Source organism: Strix uralensis, chromosome 36 (assembly GCF_047716275.1).
Source record: "Strix uralensis isolate ZFMK-TIS-50842 chromosome 36, bStrUra1, whole genome shotgun sequence".
NCBI classification, from domain to species: Eukaryota; Metazoa; Chordata; class Aves; order Strigiformes; family Strigidae; genus Strix; species Strix uralensis.
Window position 1 is genome coordinate 1,898,862 of NC_134007.1, and position 18,416 is coordinate 1,917,277.

The 18,416-nt window shown below is 58.9% G+C and overlaps 1 pseudogene; it reads left to right on the forward strand.

Moving 5' to 3' along the window:
• The first annotated feature begins 2,336 nt into the window (after positions 1-2,336).
• LOC141937034 (scavenger receptor cysteine-rich type 1 protein M130-like) lies at positions 2,337-17,035 on the forward strand (annotated as a pseudogene).
• The last annotated feature ends 1,381 nt before the right edge of the window (positions 17,036-18,416 follow it).

Genomic DNA, 18,416 nt, shown 5'->3' on the forward strand with positions numbered 1-18,416 from the left:
CCATATGACGTCGTGGTCAGCAATAAAATTGGGGGAGTGAGGGGTGTTCTTCAAAATATCCTTTGCTCAGAGTCTGGCCAGGCATCGATCTCCTGCTCTGAGTGATTGCTGCTCTGCTTACTCGACTGTTTTTATCTCAACCCAGGAGATGGTTTCCCTCACTTTTCTCCTTCAAGTTTCCTCCCCCGTCACACTGCTAGGGAGTGAGCAAGTGACTGGGTGGGGGTTGCCATATCGGATTACGCCACCACACGAGCACACAGCAACTAGGTTGGTATGTGCTTGTGAGGTCACTTGTGCCTTCTTATCTTGTAGGTGAGCAGATAACAAGTGGAGGGAAGCATGGTGGTCAGGTCACTGGTGTCTGAGAGCTGATAGGCAAGAGGGAGACAAATGCATTGGGTATGTACTTGTGATGTCAGAGAATCACAGAATCACAGAATCATCTCGGTTGGAAAAAACCTTGAAGATCATCCAGTCCAACCATTAACCACACACTGACAGTTCCCAACTACACCATATCCTAAGCGCTATGTCAATGCAACTCTTAAACACCTGCAGGGATGGGGAATCCACCACTGCCCTGAGCAGCCCATTCCAACACCCAACAACCCCTTCTGCAAAGAAATACTTCCTAAGAGCCAGTCTGAACCTGCCCTGGCGCAGCTTGATGCCATTCCCTCTTGTCCTGGCGCTTGTTCCTTGGTTCAAGAGACTCATCCCCCCTCTCTGCACCCTCCTTTCAGGGAGTTGTAGAGGGCGATGAGGTCTCCCCTCAGCCTCCTCTTCTCCACACTAAACCCCCCCAGTTCCCTCAGCCGCTCCCCATCAGACCTGTGCTCCAGACCCTTCACCAGCTTCGTTGCCCTTCTCTGGACACGCTCGAGTCATTCAATGGCCTTTTTGTAGTGAGGGGCCAAAAAATGAACCCAGTAATAGAGGTGCGGCCTCACCAGTGCCAAGTCCAGGGTTAAGATCCCTTCCCTGTCCCTGCTGGCCACACTATTTCTGATACAAGCCAGGATGCCACTGGCCTTCTTGGCCACCTGGGCACACTGCTGGCTCATGTTCAGATGGCTGTCAATCAACACCCCCAGGTCCCTCTCTGACTGGCAGCTCTCCAGCCACACCTCCCCAAGCCTGTAGCACTGCTGGGGGTTGTTGTGGCCAAAGTACAGAACGCATTATTTGGCCTTATTGAAACTCCTCCAGTTGGCCTTAGCCCAGCGATGCAGCCTGTCCAGATCTCTCTGCAGAGCCTCCCTACCCTTGTGCCAATCAACACTCCTGTCCAACTTGGTGTCACTCTTCGCTGAATAGCTGTTTAGCCAGGATCAGGTGCATGGCCTCTACAGGTGCATGTGAGGTCACCAGAGGCCGAGTACGTCAACAGCAAGAATATGGCGAATGGGTGTATATGTACTTGTGAGGTCACTGGTGCCTGAGTAGCTGACAGGGCAGGAGCAGGCATCTGGCATTGTACTGGTTTTGGCTGGGATAGGATTAACTTTGTATTTAATGAAATAGTGAGCGAGGGACTGTGTGGTGCTGAGCTGCTGGCTGGGGTTAAACCACAACAAGTACGTGTAGGTTGTTTTGAGGTCACTGTTGCCTGAGTAGCTGATAGGGCAGGAGCAGGCCCATGGCTGTGTTTGAGCTTATGATGTCACTGGTGCCTGAGCAGCTGATAGGCCAGGATCTGGCACACAGCAACTAGGTTGGTATGTGCCTGTGAGGCTACTGGTGCCTGAGTAGATCACAGGCTGGGAGCTGGCACATGGCTTGTGTAAGTGCTTGTGAGATTGCTGGTGCCTGAGTAGCTGATAGACTGAGCGCATGCACATGACTTGTGTCAGAGCTTGTGAGGCCATTTGTGCCTTCTTATCTCATAGGCGAGCAGATAACAAGTGGAGGGATGCGTGGTGGTCAGGTCACTGGTTTCTGAGTAGCCAATAGGCAAGAGGGAGACAAATGCATTGGGTATGTACTTGTGATGTCACTCTTGGCTGAATAGCTGATTGGCCAGGACCAGGTACATGGCCTCTACAGGGGCATGTGAGGTCACCAGAGGCCAAATAGGTCAACAGCAAGAACATGGTAAATGGGTGTATATGTACTTGTGAGGTCACTGGTGCCTGAGTAGCTGACAGGGCAGGATCAGGCATCTGGCATTGTACTGGTTTTGGCTGGTGTAGAATTAACTTTGTATTTAGTGAAATAGTGAGCGAGGGACTGTGTGGGGCTGAGCTGCTGGCTGGGGTTAAACCATGACAAGTACATGTAGGTTGTTTTGAGGTCACTGTTGCCTGAGTAGCTGATAGGGTAGAAGCTGGCCCATGGCTTGTGTCTGTGCTAATGAGGTCACTCACGCCTCAGTAGCTCGTAGGCCCACGGCATGTGTAGGTGCTTATAATGTCCCTGCTGCCTGAGCAGCTGATAGGGTAGGAGCAGACCCATAGTTTGTGTCGGTGGGTTTGAGGTCATTGGTGTCTGAACAGCCGATAGGCCAGCAGCAGGTCAATATCAGAGGTAGATGCTATGACATCACCTGTGGCTGAGTAGCAGATAGGGCAGGAGCATGCCCATGGCTGTGTGTGAGCTTATGATGTCACTGGTGCCTGAGCAGCTGATAGGGCAGGAGCTGGCCCATAGCTTGTGTAGGTGCTTCTGATGTCACCTAATAATCTTTAGACCATGTCCAAATATGGCTTTTTGGAAGAACCATTGCCAGCAGAAGTCCATACACCACACACACGTGTGACAGTGTGACTCATGCACACACAACAGTGGCAGCAGGAGGGTGTGAGGTCACTGTCAGTGTAACTCACGAGCACACAGTGGTGGCCATAGGAGGGTGCGAGGTCACATCACCAATGGCACCCCGTGGCCGTGGGGCTCAGCGCAGAGCAGCCGTGTGCATCAGAGGGGCATCGCAGCGGCTGCGAGGCTGAAGGAGCAGCCCCAGCAGCCCTGGCTGGAGCTGTCAGGGTGGAGATGGCTCAGGGGCACCACAGGGATGTGCCTGGGCTCTGCGCCAGGAGGAAACCACAGACTTCCTGCCCGGGCTCTGCGGGGGGAGCACAGGGAGCGCTGCGAGGTCACGTGGGCTGTGGTTTGTGCACCTGCAGCCTGCAGCTCCTGAGCCACCCGTGGGGAATAACGGCCCCTCGGTGACATGCTGAGAGTCAGGGATATGTCTGAGCTGTGTGTCTGCTGCCAGGACAGGGACATGTCCCAGCTCCAGCTCCATCTCATTGGAATGGACCTTCCGTGGGGCTCTCCAGGGAGGGACGGGTGAGTCAGCGCTCCTGGGATGGGGCTCTGGCCTGGGATAAGGCCCCTTCCCAGCTGCTGCTCCCAGTACAGAGGGGTCTGAAGCAGGGGCAGGGGCTGTTTCCTTCCCTTTCTGACACAGCCCCCGGTGCAGTCCCAGCCCTGTGGTTCCCATGGCATGGGGATGGCTGGACACTCGCAGTTTGGGCTCTTGGTTGTGCCCAGTATAGGAGATGCTCAGTGCTCCTGGTCCACGCAGCAGGGTTCAAGGCATGAAAAACCCATTTCCCCCACTACAACTGACCCTGTCCTGTGACTCCTCACCACCACAGTGACGTGACACCTGCAGCGGAGCCATCCCTCATATATGGTCATGAATGGCACTGGAGAAGTTCATTGGAGGGCTGGGCTGTGTCGGAGGGGAGATAGGTCCCGATAATGTCTAAAAAGGGGCTGCTGCTTTGATTGGCTCCTCCTGTAGCTGGGCTGGCATCAGCAGAGATATATTGCTCTCCCGTCATCATTGTCCCCACGAGTCCCCAGGAGCTGTGGCAGGGAGTGTGGTGCAGCAGGGATGTGCGGACAGGGCAGGAGGCTCAGGATGGGCACAGAGGGACTCCTGTCCCCTCAGATGCTGTGGCTGCTCCTCTGGATACAGCTGTGCAGGGGTAAGTGCCACCTCCCTTGTCCCACAGCACAGGGCCAACAGGTACCAGCGTGGTCATTGGGATCTGTCAGGGAATGGGGATTCTTTGCAGGTGCCACTGAGAGGAGGGGCAGAAGGTGCTCAAGTCCCTGGACCCTGTGCCCACCTGGATGGGAGAGAGTATCATCTCCTTCTCCAGGGCTCCACCGTCTAGGGCAGCCTGTGCTTGTCTGGATTCATAGACACCCTGTCATGGGGTACCCTTTAGGGACTCCCTGTTCCCTAGCACTGAGGTGGTCCAGTGGGCGATGGCAGCACCCAGAGATCCCCCCAGGGCACTGCCAAGCTCTTGGGTGCCCCAAAGGGATTTGTGTGCTGCTCCCTGCCCCCTTGTTCCAGGGGAGCCCTGACCCCACAGGAACAGTTTGTATCCCACTGAGAGAACGGGAACGGTGTATCTACCGTGGAGGGACATCCTGCCTGGGGGACACGGCCCAGTGCAGGGACTGGGCTGACACCAGGGGTGAGGAGGGGATGTAGGTGCAGGGACCTTCTGGATCGTCTCAGTGGGAACACGGAAAGCCCTGGGTATGGGGGTGGGTGTGGATTGTGGTGGGGCAGGCAGTTTGCATGGGAAGCTGCAGGCCTGGGCACATGGGGCTGTTCAGGGGGTGCTGGGGAAGAGCAGGTGCCCAGCCCTGTGCAGGTGACCATAAGCAGCAGGGAGATAGCCATTGGGCTGTGAGAAGATGCCTTGTGTGGTGGGATGGCAAATGACTCAGCAGGGCCAGAGCTGGGCATGCCCAGCCTTGTTCAGCCCCTGAGGATAGAAGGAACCCCTGAAGTGCCCTGGGCATAGCCTGGAGAGGAGTGGGCTCCCACCCTGGTACCTCTGACTCCATGCTCTCAGGGGGTTCCCTCAGACCCACAGTGCTGGGGCTTGGTGCTGTCCTGACCCATCTAATGTTGGTGTTTGAAGGTGCTGTGGAGGTGAGGCTGGCGGATGGTGGCAGTCGCTGTGCTGGGAGAGTGGAGGTGAAACACCAGGACCAGTGGGGAACTGTGTGTGGTCACTACTGGAGCATGAATGATGCAGCAGTGGTTTGTAAGCAGCTGGGCTGTGGGTCTGCTGTTGGAGCTCCTAAGTATGGACACTTTGGGAAAGGATCTGGCCCAACTTGGATGAATAATGTTGGGTGTAAAGGCACCGAATCTGCCCTGTCTGACTGCACACACAGTGGATGGGATAAACATAACTGCATTTATGCCCGTGATGCTGGAGTGATGTGTTCAGGTAAGAGGACAACCTATTCCCCACATCTGGGGCTGGGACGGTGGAAGGGATCCGGCTGTGCCCTCAGAGAGCAACAAGCGGGTGCTGGAGCACAGCACAATGTGGCCGGTCCCACTGCCAAGCTTGGACTGTCATTGCTGATGTCCCCAGTCCCTGGGGAAAGCCCAGAGGGAGCCTACCCCAGGGTGAACTAACCCTGCCACAGGGTCTCAGCCCCCTTCAGTCAGTGTCTTCGGCTGCAGATGAACCTTCCATCCCTGCCCCATTTTGATCACTGGTATCCACTGGTCTCCACCCATTCTGCCAGTTCCCAGCCAGCCATGCTGAGGGTCCTGTGCTGGAGAAACCTGCAGGGAACTTTCATGGAACACCACACCTTGGAGGAACGGCATGAGATGGCTGGTCCCTGTGGCTCATCCTCCCTCACAGGCATGAGTACCTCAACTGAATCAAAAGGCTTTTCAGAGAGCATGAGCGTGGGGCCCTGGGCAGAGGAGCAGGCTGGCACACAGCCCTTTGCCTCCTGTCCCCAGGGCTGGGCTGTGTGATCCGGCACTGTGAGGCCTCGGAGCTTGGCAGCTGCTTGACTCTGGCCGCTCCCTACTGCATCACTGTGTGCCCAGGTGGGCACTAGGACATCCCTGGGGCTGTGACAGCCCTTCAGGGACATGGCCACATGCAGGCAGTGCTGCCCTGCTGCCCAACCCTTCCTGCCTGCCCACAGCTCCCCACACTGCCCCATGAAACAGGGGCATTGGCCACACACACTGACTCTCATCTGTGCCTGCTGTTACCCTCCGAGCCAGCGTGAACCCAGGGGCATGTGCGGGTCCCCTGCCCCTCTGCCTGACTGTCATTTTGGGATCTGTGCACTCTGGGCAGAGTCCTGTGTCCCTGGCTGACGACACCCTCTCAGAGCAGCCATTGGATGGGTCTGGGCAAGCACCACCCGTGGTAACATCTGCACCGTTTCTATGCTCTGTGAAATCTCCCTGCTAACAGGAACCTCCCCAAACCCCATAACACTGCTGGGAACGGGTTCTATTTACATCTGCATCAAGGTGATGGCCCCACCTCGTCCCATGCTCTGCAGGGATTGAGCAGGCTGCAGCAGTCATTATCATCTGGGTCATTTCTCCTGGACCTGAACTGCACACACCTCTGCGGTGCTGGGGGGACCATGCCAGGCAGCACAGGGCACCTTGCGCAGCAGCAGTTTGTCTAAGCGGTGCCTGGTGCTGCGACAGACACATAATGTTGAGTGAGGTGATGGTGTAGTGAAGGGGTGCAAGGGGGCCTGGATGTGTTTGTGTCACCAACACTCCACCAGCAGCTTCCTCTGGGATGTGTAATGGGTGAATAGGTCACAGCTTGCTCAGAGGTGATGTGGAATGTGGGCATGTAACTGCCAGAGGGCTCTGGGAACTCCCAACTGTTTTGGGTTTTTTGCAGGATTTGTCCGTCTGGTGGAAGGGAGGAGCCGCTGCTCAGGACATGTGCAGATCCATGACGGGGGCCAGTGGAAAACTGTCTGTGCTTCCCACTTTGGTCCCAAAGCTGCTGACGTGCTCTGCAGGGAGTTGCAGTGTGGCGCAGCCCTGCCTGTCCCTGGAGGAAGTCCCTTTGGAGAAGGGGTGGGTCCCATCTGGGATGGAGAGCTGCAGTGTGTGGGGAATGAATCCCTCCTCGCCTCCTGCCCCAGGGGGTCCCCCAGGGACCAGCCCTGCACCCACACAAACAGCGCTGTTGTCAGCTGCACAGGTAAGGACTCAGGGAGGGGTGTTGAATACTGGGGCTGTATTGGGGGCAGGGGAGCAGAGCAGTGACCGTGTTGGCCTTGGCATGAGACCAGGAGGGGTGATGTTTTCTTCCGCAGTCTTCAGTTATGCAGGGAAAGAGACAGAAGCCAATGTCCCACTTCTGTTCTGTCCTCAGGAATTTGGTGCAGGGCTGCAGAAAGGTTCAGGATGGGGACAGAGGGACTGTGTCCCCTTAATTACTGTGGCTGCTCCTCTGGGTGCAGTTGTGCAGGGGTCAATGCCAGGTGCCCTGTCACATTGTGCTGGGGCCAAGGAACACCACAGGGATCCCTCTGGAAATGGGGCTTCTTCCCGTGTGTCAATGTGACAAGGGGTAGAAGGTGAACAGGTTCATTGACCCTGTGCTTCTCTGAATGGGAGAAGGGCTTTTCTGTTTCCAGGGCTCCCACATTTGTGGCTGTTAGTGCCTGGGTGTGTCCATGGTTTTGCCATCCTTGGGCACCCTTCCTGGAGCCCGGGCTCTGCCAGCTCTGTTCCTTGTGAGCTGGTGGTGGCTTAAGTGGTGGTTTTTGCTCTGTTATCCCAGAGGCACAGCCAGCCTGAGGGGTAGCTGGGAAGGGGTGTGGGCTGTTCAGTCTTTCCTTGGAGTCAGGGTGAGACCCAGCCTGAGCAGGGGTAGGTTGTGCTTGTGGAGGCAAGGGAAGTGGGGTGTCTGTTCCCACAGGCTCACAAGGAGGTGGCCATCCTGGGGGATCTTAGACAAGGGCAGGGCTGGCTTGATGCCTGAAGACAAGAGGGGGCATGGGTTGGGAGGCCTGCTGGGACCATCATGTTGCTACAGAGTGGACACAGAAAGGCCTGAGGGTGGAGGATGAGTTGGGAGGGGCCCAGGGCAGGCTGTGGTGCAGGGGAGCTGGGGGCTTTGGGGAGGAGCAGCTGTGTATGCTTGGGGGGGGCACAGTGGGGACAGCTCTGTTTTCAGGGTGCTGGCTGGAGAGGAGCAGGTGCCCTGGGTGGGCATGGGCCAGGGGCAGGGGGCTGTTGGGCTGGAAGGAAGTGCCAAAGACTGTGGGGCCACAAATGACCCAGCAGGGCTGGAGCTGGGCACTCCAGGCTTGCACAGCCCATGAGGATAGAAGGGACCCCTGAAGTGCCCTGGGGACAGCCTGGAGGGGAGTGGGCTCCCACCCTGGTACCTCTGACTCCACCTGCCCAGGACTTCCCCCAGACCCACAGTGCTGGGGCTCAGCGCTGTCCTGACTGTTCCTGTCTCAGTGTTTGAAGGTGCTGTGGAGGTGAGGCTGGCGGATGGCGGCAGTCGCTGCGCTGGGAGAGTGGAGGTGAAACAACAAGGCCAGTGGGGGACTGTGTGCGGTGACTCTTGGGACATGACTGATGCAGCAGTGGTTTGTAAGCAGCTGGGCTGTGGGTCTGCTGTTGGAGCTCCTCAGTACAGACACTTTGGGGAAGGATCTGGCCCCATTTGGATGGATGATGTTGAATGTAAAGGCACCGAATCTGCCCTGTCTGACTGCACACACAGCGGATGGGGTGAAAATGACTGCGCTGATTATCATGATGCTGGAGTGATGTGTTCAGGTAAGGGGACAAACTGTTCTCCATCTCTGGGGTTGGGATTGTAGAAGGAACGTGGCTGTGTCCTCAGGGATCAACCGTCAGGCACCAGAGCATTGCCCAATGTGGCTGGTCACACTGCTGAGCTGGCACTGTCATTACTGGTGTCCCCAATCCCTGGGGAAAGGCCAGTGGGAACCTGCCCAGGGTTGCTCTTACCGTGCCTGGCCTCTGAGTTGCCACAGATGAACCCTCCATCCCTGTCCTGCACTGTCTGTTGATTCCCATCTTTCTCCTCCTGTTCACCCAGGACCTGACTGTCAGTGCTGAGGGCCAGGTGCCCCCATGCCAGAGGCAACACAAGTGACTCATGTGGCCACCCACAGTCCTGGCCAAGGGCATGAGATGGATAGCTGCTGTTGGGTTGTGCCCCCTGGCAGACACGAATCCCTTGGCAGAGTCAAAGGGGTTGCTTCGAGAGGAGAAGTGCTGGGCTTGGGCAGAAGAGCAGGGTGGCACGTGGCACCTCGTTCCTCTCCCAGGTCACCCCATGAGAGCCTGAGCATAGGAACATTGCCCCGTCCAGGCAGTGCTGACTTGCTGCCCAGCCTCTCCTGCCTGCCCCAGCCCCTGGCTGCTCGGTGCCACGGGGGATTTGGCAGCACTTACTGTCTCTGCTCTGTGCCTGCACTTGCACCAGGAGCTCGTGTAAGCCCAGGGCTTTTCTTCTCTGCACTCTCCTGCCTTCTGCGAGCCATGGGCAGGGACGTGCATGCCCAGCAGTGCACTCTGGCTGAGGCTGAGAACCTTTTTCCTGGGTAGGCGCCTGAACAGGGTGGTGGCAGAACCACCGATCACAGGTACAGTCTCACTGTACTTTTGCCCTGTTACATGTCCCATCCACCAGCCGTGCCCCCACAGACCAAGACCCCTGCAGGAACAAGGGGTCTTCTCGTGGCACCAAGGGGATCTTCGGACCTGGCCCTGAGCTCAGTGGGGCAGAGCAACATGCAGCAGCCAGCAGCGCCTGGGCCCATTTCCCTGAACCCCAAGCCCTCTGGGTGTTACAGTGCCCAGGGACCAGTACTGGGCAGCCCAAGTTCTCTGGGGCAGCAGCACTTTGAGAGATTCCTGTAGCTGTGGCTGTTGGGAGAGAAGCAAGCCCACAAGTGCTGTACTGATTTCTGAGGAGCAGCAGGCTGGGGGCTGATGTGTTTGTGCCATCAGTGCCCTCTGAGAGCAGCTGACGATGTCACAGGGGTTTTTTCCCTTTGACCACCTCTGAGATCAGTCAGGGTATTGCCAGAGGGCTGTGGGAACTCTCAGGTATATTTGGTCCACATCCATCTGGCTGCTCTAAGGGGACAGCCCCTCCTGAGGATGTATAGTGATCCATGAGGAGGACCTTTGGAAAACTGTCTGTGACTCACACCTTGGTCACAAAGGCACCAACATGGTTTGCAGGGTGTGCTGTGGGTCTGTCACAGACACACACCCTTGAGTGCTCTGATGGTGCAGTGAAAGGGTGCAAGGGGGCCTGGATGTGTTTGTGTCACCAACACTCCACCAGCAGCTTCCTCTGGGATGTGCAATGGGTGAATTGGTCACGGCTTGCTCAGAGGTGATGTGGGATGTGGAATTGTAAGTGCCAATGGCTCTGGGAACTCCCAACTGTTTTGGGTTTTTTCCAGGATTTGTCCGTCTGGTGGAAGGGAAGAGCCGCTGCTCAGGACGTGTGCAGATCCATGATGGGGACCAGTGGAAAACTGTCTGTGCTTCCCACTTTGGTCCCAAAGCTGCTGACGTGTTCTGCAGGGAGTTGCAGTGTGGCGCAGCCCTGCCTGTCCCCGGGGGAAGTCCCTTTGGAGAAGGGGTGGGTCCCATCTGGGATGGAGAGCTGCAGTGTGTGGGGAATGAATCCCTCCTTGCCTTCTGCCCCAGGGGGTCCCCCAGGGACCAGCCCTGCACCCACGCAAACAGCGCTGTTGTCAGCTGCACAAGTAAGGACTCAGGGAGGGGTGTTGAACACTGGGGCTGTGCTGCTAGTTGGGGAACCGAGCAGGGACCCTGCTGGGCCGGGTATGAGGACAGGAGGGGTGGATGGGGTTGTCTGTGGCATGAAAATAGTGCAGAAGGAGAACAAGGGCATGTTGTCCCTCTGGCCTCTCTGCCAGCTACGGAGGGTACAAGAGCACCAATCCCCCCTCATTCCTCCTCCTCTCTCCCCAGAGTACACAGGGTTCAGGCTGGTGAATGGCAGCACAGTGTGTGCAGGGAGGGTGGAGGTCCAGGTGCTGGGGACGTGGGGGACCCTCTGTGCCTCCCGCTGGGATCTCTCAGATGCCCACGTTCTCTGTCGGCAACTCAACTGCGGGTTTGCTGAGTCCATTCCTGGAGGAGAGCGTTTTGGGAGAGAGACTGGCCCTGTCTGGAGAGACTCATTCCACTGTGACGGGACTGAAGCCCACCTGCAGCAGTGCCCAGTGACCACCCTGGGGGCCTCACCGTGCTCCCAAGGGAACACTGCTGCTGTCATTTGCTCAGGTGAGTGCCAGAAGAATGCTGCATTCAATCCATTTGTCATTTGTGTGCAACATGGCCACCCAAAGCAGGGCTCCCGTGACCATAGCAGGCTGACTTTCTCCCTGGAGAAACCCTGCCTTCCCCAGGAGCCATCTGGAGGTTTTTCCCTGCTCAGAGTGAGCACTCCACTTTGGGACAGCTGAGGACTGAACGGAGGCAGGCATCTGTCCCTAGGGCAGTGGCTTAAGCCCCAGCGCCACCGCCAGGCCTGGGCTCCTCTGTTCTCGTACTGTGCAAGGAGCCCAGGACAGGGCTGCAGGGCTCTGTCCCATCCCTCTGGCTGCAGACACCCACATCCCATCCCCACAGAGAGCCCTGCAGAGCCTCATCCCACCACCCAGCAGGAGCTGCCTGGGTGCACCCAGCAGCAACAGACCTGGGTGTGAGCTGCAGAGAGGGCCCAGGCTTTGCCCTCTCTTCTCCTCAGCACAAGGCTCAATCTTGTCCAGTTTGGTGGGGAAATCCCCCCTCGCCCCCCTCCCTGAAGGGTGCCATGCTCCCGGTGCCGCCCATGGCCGTGGCATCTCTGGTCTCCCCAGGCTCAGCCAGCTTTGGATCCCTGCGGTTGGTGGGCGGAGGGAGCCGCTGCGATGGACGAGTGGAGATCTTCCAGGATGGGGCATGGGGCAGAGTCCTGGATGACCAGTGGGACGTGCAGGAGGCCAGCGTGGTGTGCCGGCAGCTGCGGTGTGGGGAGGCCGGGACAGCCTACAACCCCCCAAAGCCTGAGCGAGGGACAGGCCCCGTGGGGCTGCAAGGGGTGCGGTGCGCAGGGCATGAGGCCAACCTGAGTCTCTGCAACACCTCCCTGCCTGAGAGCGCGCTGGTGGCAGGGGTTGTGGAGGACGTGGGAGTCATTTGTGGGGGTGAGTGGCACTGTGCAGGCTCCCCAGGTGATGGTCTGTGCAGGCAGACAATCCCTGTCAGCAACTGGGGTTTGTACCCACTGCAGGGAGTCGGTGGCTCCGGCTGGTGAACGGGGCCGGGCGCTGCGCAGGGAGAGTGGAGATCTACTACCAGGGCATGTGGGGGACTGTCTGCGATGATGGCTGGGACCTGTCTGATGCTACCGTCGTCTGCCACCAGCTGGGCTGTGGAGGGGCAGTGGAGGCAGCCGGCTCTGCTCGGTTCGGGGAAGGCTCCGGGCAGATCTGGCTGGATGGTGTGAACTGCTCCGGGGCCGAGGATGCTCTCTGGGACTGCCCGGCTGGGCCCTGGGGGCAGCGCGACTGTGGGCACAAAGAGGATGCCGGAGTCATCTGCTCAGGTCTGTGCCAGGAGCTGTGGTGGGAGCCTGGTTCCTGGGGAGGCCAGAACACGGGGAGAGCCGGGCATGGCTGAGGCTGTCCCTGGCTGCTTCTGAGCTCCTTCCCGAGCACATCCTGTGGACACGCATACATGGGCACCCTCAGTCCCACTGGGGGTCCTGGGGAGCTCAGCCATCCCCGAGGGTTAGTGGGAAGGGCAGGGGTGTCTGTCCATCAGGGAATTCTCTTTGCACCTGGGTGCCAAGGGGACATGTTGGCCCTGCCCTTGCCTGGCTGAGGGCCTGGGGGTGCAGAGGTGTCCTGGCTCCCACAACCCCAGGGCAGCCTGTTCCCCCTTTGGGGTCTTTTCCTCCCAGAGTTCGTGGCCCTGAGGCTGGAGAACAGTGACGGCTGCTCTGGGCGTCTGCAGGTTTTCTACAACGGGACATGGGGGAGCGTTTGCTCCAACTCAATGACTCCTGACACGGTGACGCTGGTGTGCAAGGAGCTGGGTTGTGGGGATGGAGGATCCCTGGAAAGACGCCAGCCCTCTGGTAGGGTGTCTGGCCCTGCCTGGCTAGATCGTGTGCAGTGTGGGGAGAGAACCAGCTCCTTCTGGCAGTGTCCCTCGACTCCCTGGAACCCACAGTCATGCCAAGACCTGCGAGAGGAGACCGACATCACCTGCAACGGTAACTCTGATCCTCCCAGGTACTCATGTCACTCCATTGGCCATAGCCAAGCACAGATAAAGAGCTTGGAGGGGCTTTTCCTTTCCATGTCAGACCCTTCTGCTGCCAGTGGCACAAACATGATCATGGCCACACACGTCCAGCAGCAGTTGCAACCCAGGTTGCCAGCAGTGCCTGGGGGAGGCAGAAGCATCTCCAGGTGAGGTCTCAGAAGAGACCAGACAGGTTTCAGAAGAGCCTCCCTTCCACAGACAAGCTACTGCTGCGCTGTGAACCAGGGAGCTCTTGGGGCTGAGCACTCGGGGTCCCCCCACAGTCCTGTGCGTGTCCCCTGGATGACCGTAGTTCAATTGCTGCCATGACCAAGATGGTACAGGGAAGCACCAGCAGAGCTCAGCCCCTCTCTCGTCTGCATGATCCCCCAAACCAGCCCCTTCACCACAGTGTTTCCTTCTTCAGGGGGACGCCCAGAAATGCCCCTGACCCCGTTGGCCCCGTGCCCCAACTCCACGAGCTGCACAGGTGAGGATTTGCCCGTCTGTGTCTGTCAGGGCTCTGCCTGCTCTCCTGGTGCCATGGGAGGTCTTTGCCTTCTCCAGCCAGGGAGAAGATTCGTGCCATAGGCGGTGAGGACGGGTGCTCGGGCAGAGTGGAGGTCTGGCACCGTGGCTCCTGGGGGACGGTGTGTGACGACTCCTGGGACATACAGGATGCCGAAGTAGCATGCAGGCAACTGGGCTGTGGCCCTGCGGTGTCTGCCCTGCGTGAGGCTGCATTTGGGATGGGGATGGGCCCCATCTGGCTGGAGCAGGTGGAGTGCCAGGGGACGGAGTTTTCCCTGCAGGACTGCTGGGCCCGGCCTGGGGACAGCGGTGCTTGCCGGCATAAGGAAGACGCTGCCGTGCGCTGCTCAGGTGAGTGGAAGGGCTGGGACACCTTGGTCAGGCATTAGCAGGGAGCTGGGGAAGACCTTCAGTCCACGAGGTCCTGACATGGCCCCCGACCTCTCATGAGCAAGAATGTTCCTGCAGAGTGCAGGAGGCTGGTGCCAGGCAGGGAGCAGCCTCGTTGAACTGGATGTCCTTTGGCCACTACCCGTGGGGCCCTGCAGACCCATGGCTATCGCCAGGCTGTCTGTGCCATCCTGCCTGCTTCCCAGAGCAGAGGTTCTGGGCCCAGGCATAGCCTCTCTTTCGGGCAGTAAAGGAGGGGCAATTTGGGTTGGATGTGTCAGGGACATCTACAGACACCCCCATGGTGTGCTGGGGAGGAGGGTCCCCGCTCCCCGCATACCCATTGTCTCAGCCCTGCTCTCTTTTTCCTCCTCTGCAGCTACACCCAGGATGACAACATCCCCACCCCAAGCAGGTAAGTTGTCCTCCCCCTTGGGCTGGGTATCCCCAGGGACAGGCTGTGACTCACAGATGGATGGAAGGGGCTCCTTGCTGGGGTGTGAAAGACTCTGGAGGAGGCACTGGGGTGGTGGGAGGGTGTGAGGAAGAGTTGTCATTACATCAGCAGGGTGGAAGCTTCCCCACACTCACTCTTGGGGCCCTCCAGGCTCTGCTGCCTTGTGTGATGGAGTCAGGACTGGTGCTGCCTCCACCTCTCCCAAGCCTGGTGCTGCCTCTTCCATTTTGTCTCCCCTGCAGTTCCCACCCGAGGCCGTCAGACCAGCAGCGGGAGAGTCTCAGTGCCCGTCATCATCTGCATCATCCTGGGGGCCCTTCTCTGCCTGCTCCTGGCCCTCTTGGCTGGGCAAGTGCTGAGCACCAGGGCTGCGCGCAGAGGTGGGTCCTTCCCCAGAGGTCACAGGGGGAGATACCTCCTGGAAGGACGGTGTGGTGCTGCAGGGGGGTGTCAGTGAGGGTCATCAGTGAGAGGCACAGGCAGAGGTGGGGGGATGAGACAGTATACTGCCACCTTCACATGTGCTGCCCCACTGAGTGCCTGTCCGTGGACCACCAGCAGCAAGGACTGGAGAGAACCCAGAGGTGGGGGGAGCTAGCGATGGGGTGAGGAGAGAAATGGCAGAGTGGGGATGCCCAAGACTGGCAGTGCTCTAGGTAGTGCTGGAGAGGGCTCTGGGGCAAGGGAGATGCTAGGAGGAGTGTGGGGCAGCAGGGTCCGTCACCATGGTGTCAGGTCCCAAGACTGTCCCTCTGTCCATGCCTGCCCACGCCCAGGACAGGGGCCCTACTATGGACCCATGGGGCAGACAGGGGCAAGCTCCAGGTGCAGAGGAAGTGTGGGAGCTGCTCCAGGGTGAGATAAGGGGGGCATGATCCAGGGGCCAGAGGGGCATGAGCACTGTCTTCAAAGGGATGATGCGAGGGTGACGCTGCCCCAGAGGATCTCCACAGCGATGTTGCCCTCACGGGGGATGTGGCAGCCGTGCTTGGGCAGCACAGTGGGGCTGTGCTCTCAGAGCAGTCCTGGGCTGGCCCAAGGAACTGCTTTTGGGGAGCACAGTGTGAACCCATTGCCCCTTTGCTTGTCCCTGTGCCAGCCCTGCTTCTGTCCCCAGGCTCCAGGAGAGCTCAGGAGCCCTTCCTTGAGGCTGTGTATGAGGAGATTGGTTACAGCCCAGCTTTGGAGAAGCAGGCCAGGTTTGGTCACTCAGGTGGGTGTGGGTCCTCCCTGGAGGCACATCTGCAAGACCCTTTCCCCTGGCGCCAACCCAGAGCTGATCCCCTGAAGTGCCCCCAGTCCATGCTCCCTCTGGTGCTTGGAGCATGGGGTCTGTGGGGAGAGCATCCAGTCCTTGGCCCAAGAGAGAAACTTTCTACCAGTCATCCCTGTCTGTCTCAGCTGGACATCCCCTCTCTTCTTGCCCCTGCACCCCATGTGGCACCCGAGGAGTGAGGGAAGGGGCTGTCCTAGGGCAACTCTGGAGCAAATTTGGGACAGGGTTTGTCCTGGGGGAGCAGGGTGAATTCCCAGCCCTACTCCCCATGCAGCCCCAGCTCTGTGGGTCCCTCTTCCCCGGCAGCCCTGACCATGAGCCAGGTCAGTGGGGATTGCTCCATAACACCCGCTGTGCTTCTCTCCAGGCTCCTCTTCAGAGCAGTCCCTGACCCAGCTGCAGCCCTACCCTGGGATCAGCGAGGAGGAGGATGGTCTGGGATCAGCACCAGGTAACGCAGGCAGGAAGGGGTTGATCTCCCTGCAGACACGTGATGGACAGAGGAGTCACTGAGTGTCACCATTGGAGATGGGGAGGACATGGGCATCTCCTGTGGTGCTGCCAACCCAGTGTCTCAGCCCTGTGTCCCTGCGCATGCACTCATCCTCTGCTCCGCAGGACATATCTTCTCACTGTCACCAGCTCCCCTCTCCTTTCAGATGTCCTTGTCCTGCCCAGAGATCACCCAGAAGATGGCTACGATGACGCCAGAGAGGTTTCTGATCCGGGGGAGGGAGAGTGGGAAATGCCCAGGATGCCAGAGGAGGGAGCAGGCCCCAGGGATGCACCCAGAGGTGAGAGGGAAAGACAGCACTGCCTGTTCCTAGGGTGACATCCCTGGTGCACCCCAAGTCACTACTGTACTGAGGCCCAAACCTCCTGGGAAGGGGGAACCTGCCCCAGGAGGTTTCCTTGAAAGGCCTGGAGGTGGGAGAAGGAGCTGAATGTGGTGAGGAGCAGGGACGATGGTGGGGTACAGACCCCAAGGGGTGAACTGAAATGTCCACCCTTGCTGCTTGCAGAGGTCACCCCATGCTCCCAGAGAAGTGCCGAGGTCCCTGGAGCTGAAGGAGACACCTCATCTCTGTCCCCAGGGAGCATGGGCTATGATGATGCTGAAGAGGTGTCTGTGGCACATCCCCATGAGGACACAACAGCTGTGACACTGTAGCTTGGTGCACAACAGTCCCTGAGCCCCAGGCCAGGAGAGCCCATCCCTGCCCTGCAGCTGGGTGCAGCTGGGAGGGAGGAGAGGTCTGTGCAGCTGGGAGAGCCGTGAGCACCATGGAACTGACTCCCTTGACCCATGGGCAGGAGAAATTGCCTGGAGTTTCCTCTATTTTTATTCCCATTTTTATGCTGTGGACCTTTGTTCTTATTAAAAGTCTCTGGGGGCTTTGACCCAGAGCATCTCCTTGCCTGCCAGGTGTCAGGGCATCTTCCTGAGGCTGGTCAGGGGAGCAGAGAACAAAGACACAGTGGTAGGGAAGGGCCGTGTCTCAGGGACAGCAGACGCAGGGTCAGGCTGTTGGGCTGCGAGAGCCCATGGCCCTGGGGAATAATCTTAGTGACAGAAATATTTCCATCCTGCTGGCCACAGGCAGTTTCTAGTCAAAATGTGTCTCTGATAGGTCCCTTGATGTACCCCGGTGGGAGCACCCATCTCCTCACCTGAGGGTTCCAGCTGCTCTTTCCTCCACGCCGTGCCTCAGCCACGCTGGTCCCACAGTGCAGAGGCCATGACAGAGCTGCCATGTCAGGGGAAGCCCGGGGCTTTTGGCTCATAGAAGTGAGCCTAAGGCGACCACAGGGCCCTGAACACCCCAGCCAGACCAGGGGGGATCGTGGCCCGTGGACCTCCTCCCCCAGTGCTTAGGAGGCAGCTCTACTCCCCAGTACCCCAGCATAGAGTGCAGAGCCACTATATGGACACATAGGGCTGGGATTCCCTCTCCTCATGCTCTGCCAGGACCCGTCTCCATGGGCTGTTCCTGCTGCTTTGCAGACCTGTGGCAGCCCTGGGCCCCCCTCCTCCTGCTCCTGGTCGAGCTCCTGGCCTGGAAAAGGGCCTATCCAGGCAGCTGCTCATGTGGGCACATTTCCATGGCAGTGGAGATTTTGTGTCCCTCCACTAAAACAGGTGCTGCTGAGAGATGAGCCAGGGTCCCTCTCCCTCAGCTGGGGTTTCACCTGCCCCAGTGCCCATGGGCAGAGAATCCTCTCATGCCGGAGCCAGGCCGGAAGAAGGGTTTGACACCTGCGCAGGACCTGGCGCCCAAACTGACAAACTGCCCTCCCTGCTCCTGCTGGTGGGTCTCCACACCCTGCCAGCTCTTCTCCAACAGGCTTCTCTGCCACGGGCTGGAATGTGCGTTGGGTGTCTGTGGCAGGATTCCCTGTGGGGAGCAGCTGCAGCTCTGCAGCCCTGCAAACAGCAGGATCTGGCCCTGGAGCAGAAGTGGGGAGGAGGCAGATGTTGGCAACATCCTCTCCTATTGCAGTGTTGCCCCATTCCCTGCTGCGAGCTCCTCCACCCCTGGGGTGACCCTGGGGGGAGCTGGGGGGAGCTGAGGTTCACACATCCCTCTGCCCCACACCCGGAAGCCTTCTTGCTGGCAGCCCCCATGGGAGACCAGAGTTCCCAGGGCAAGATCCCCACG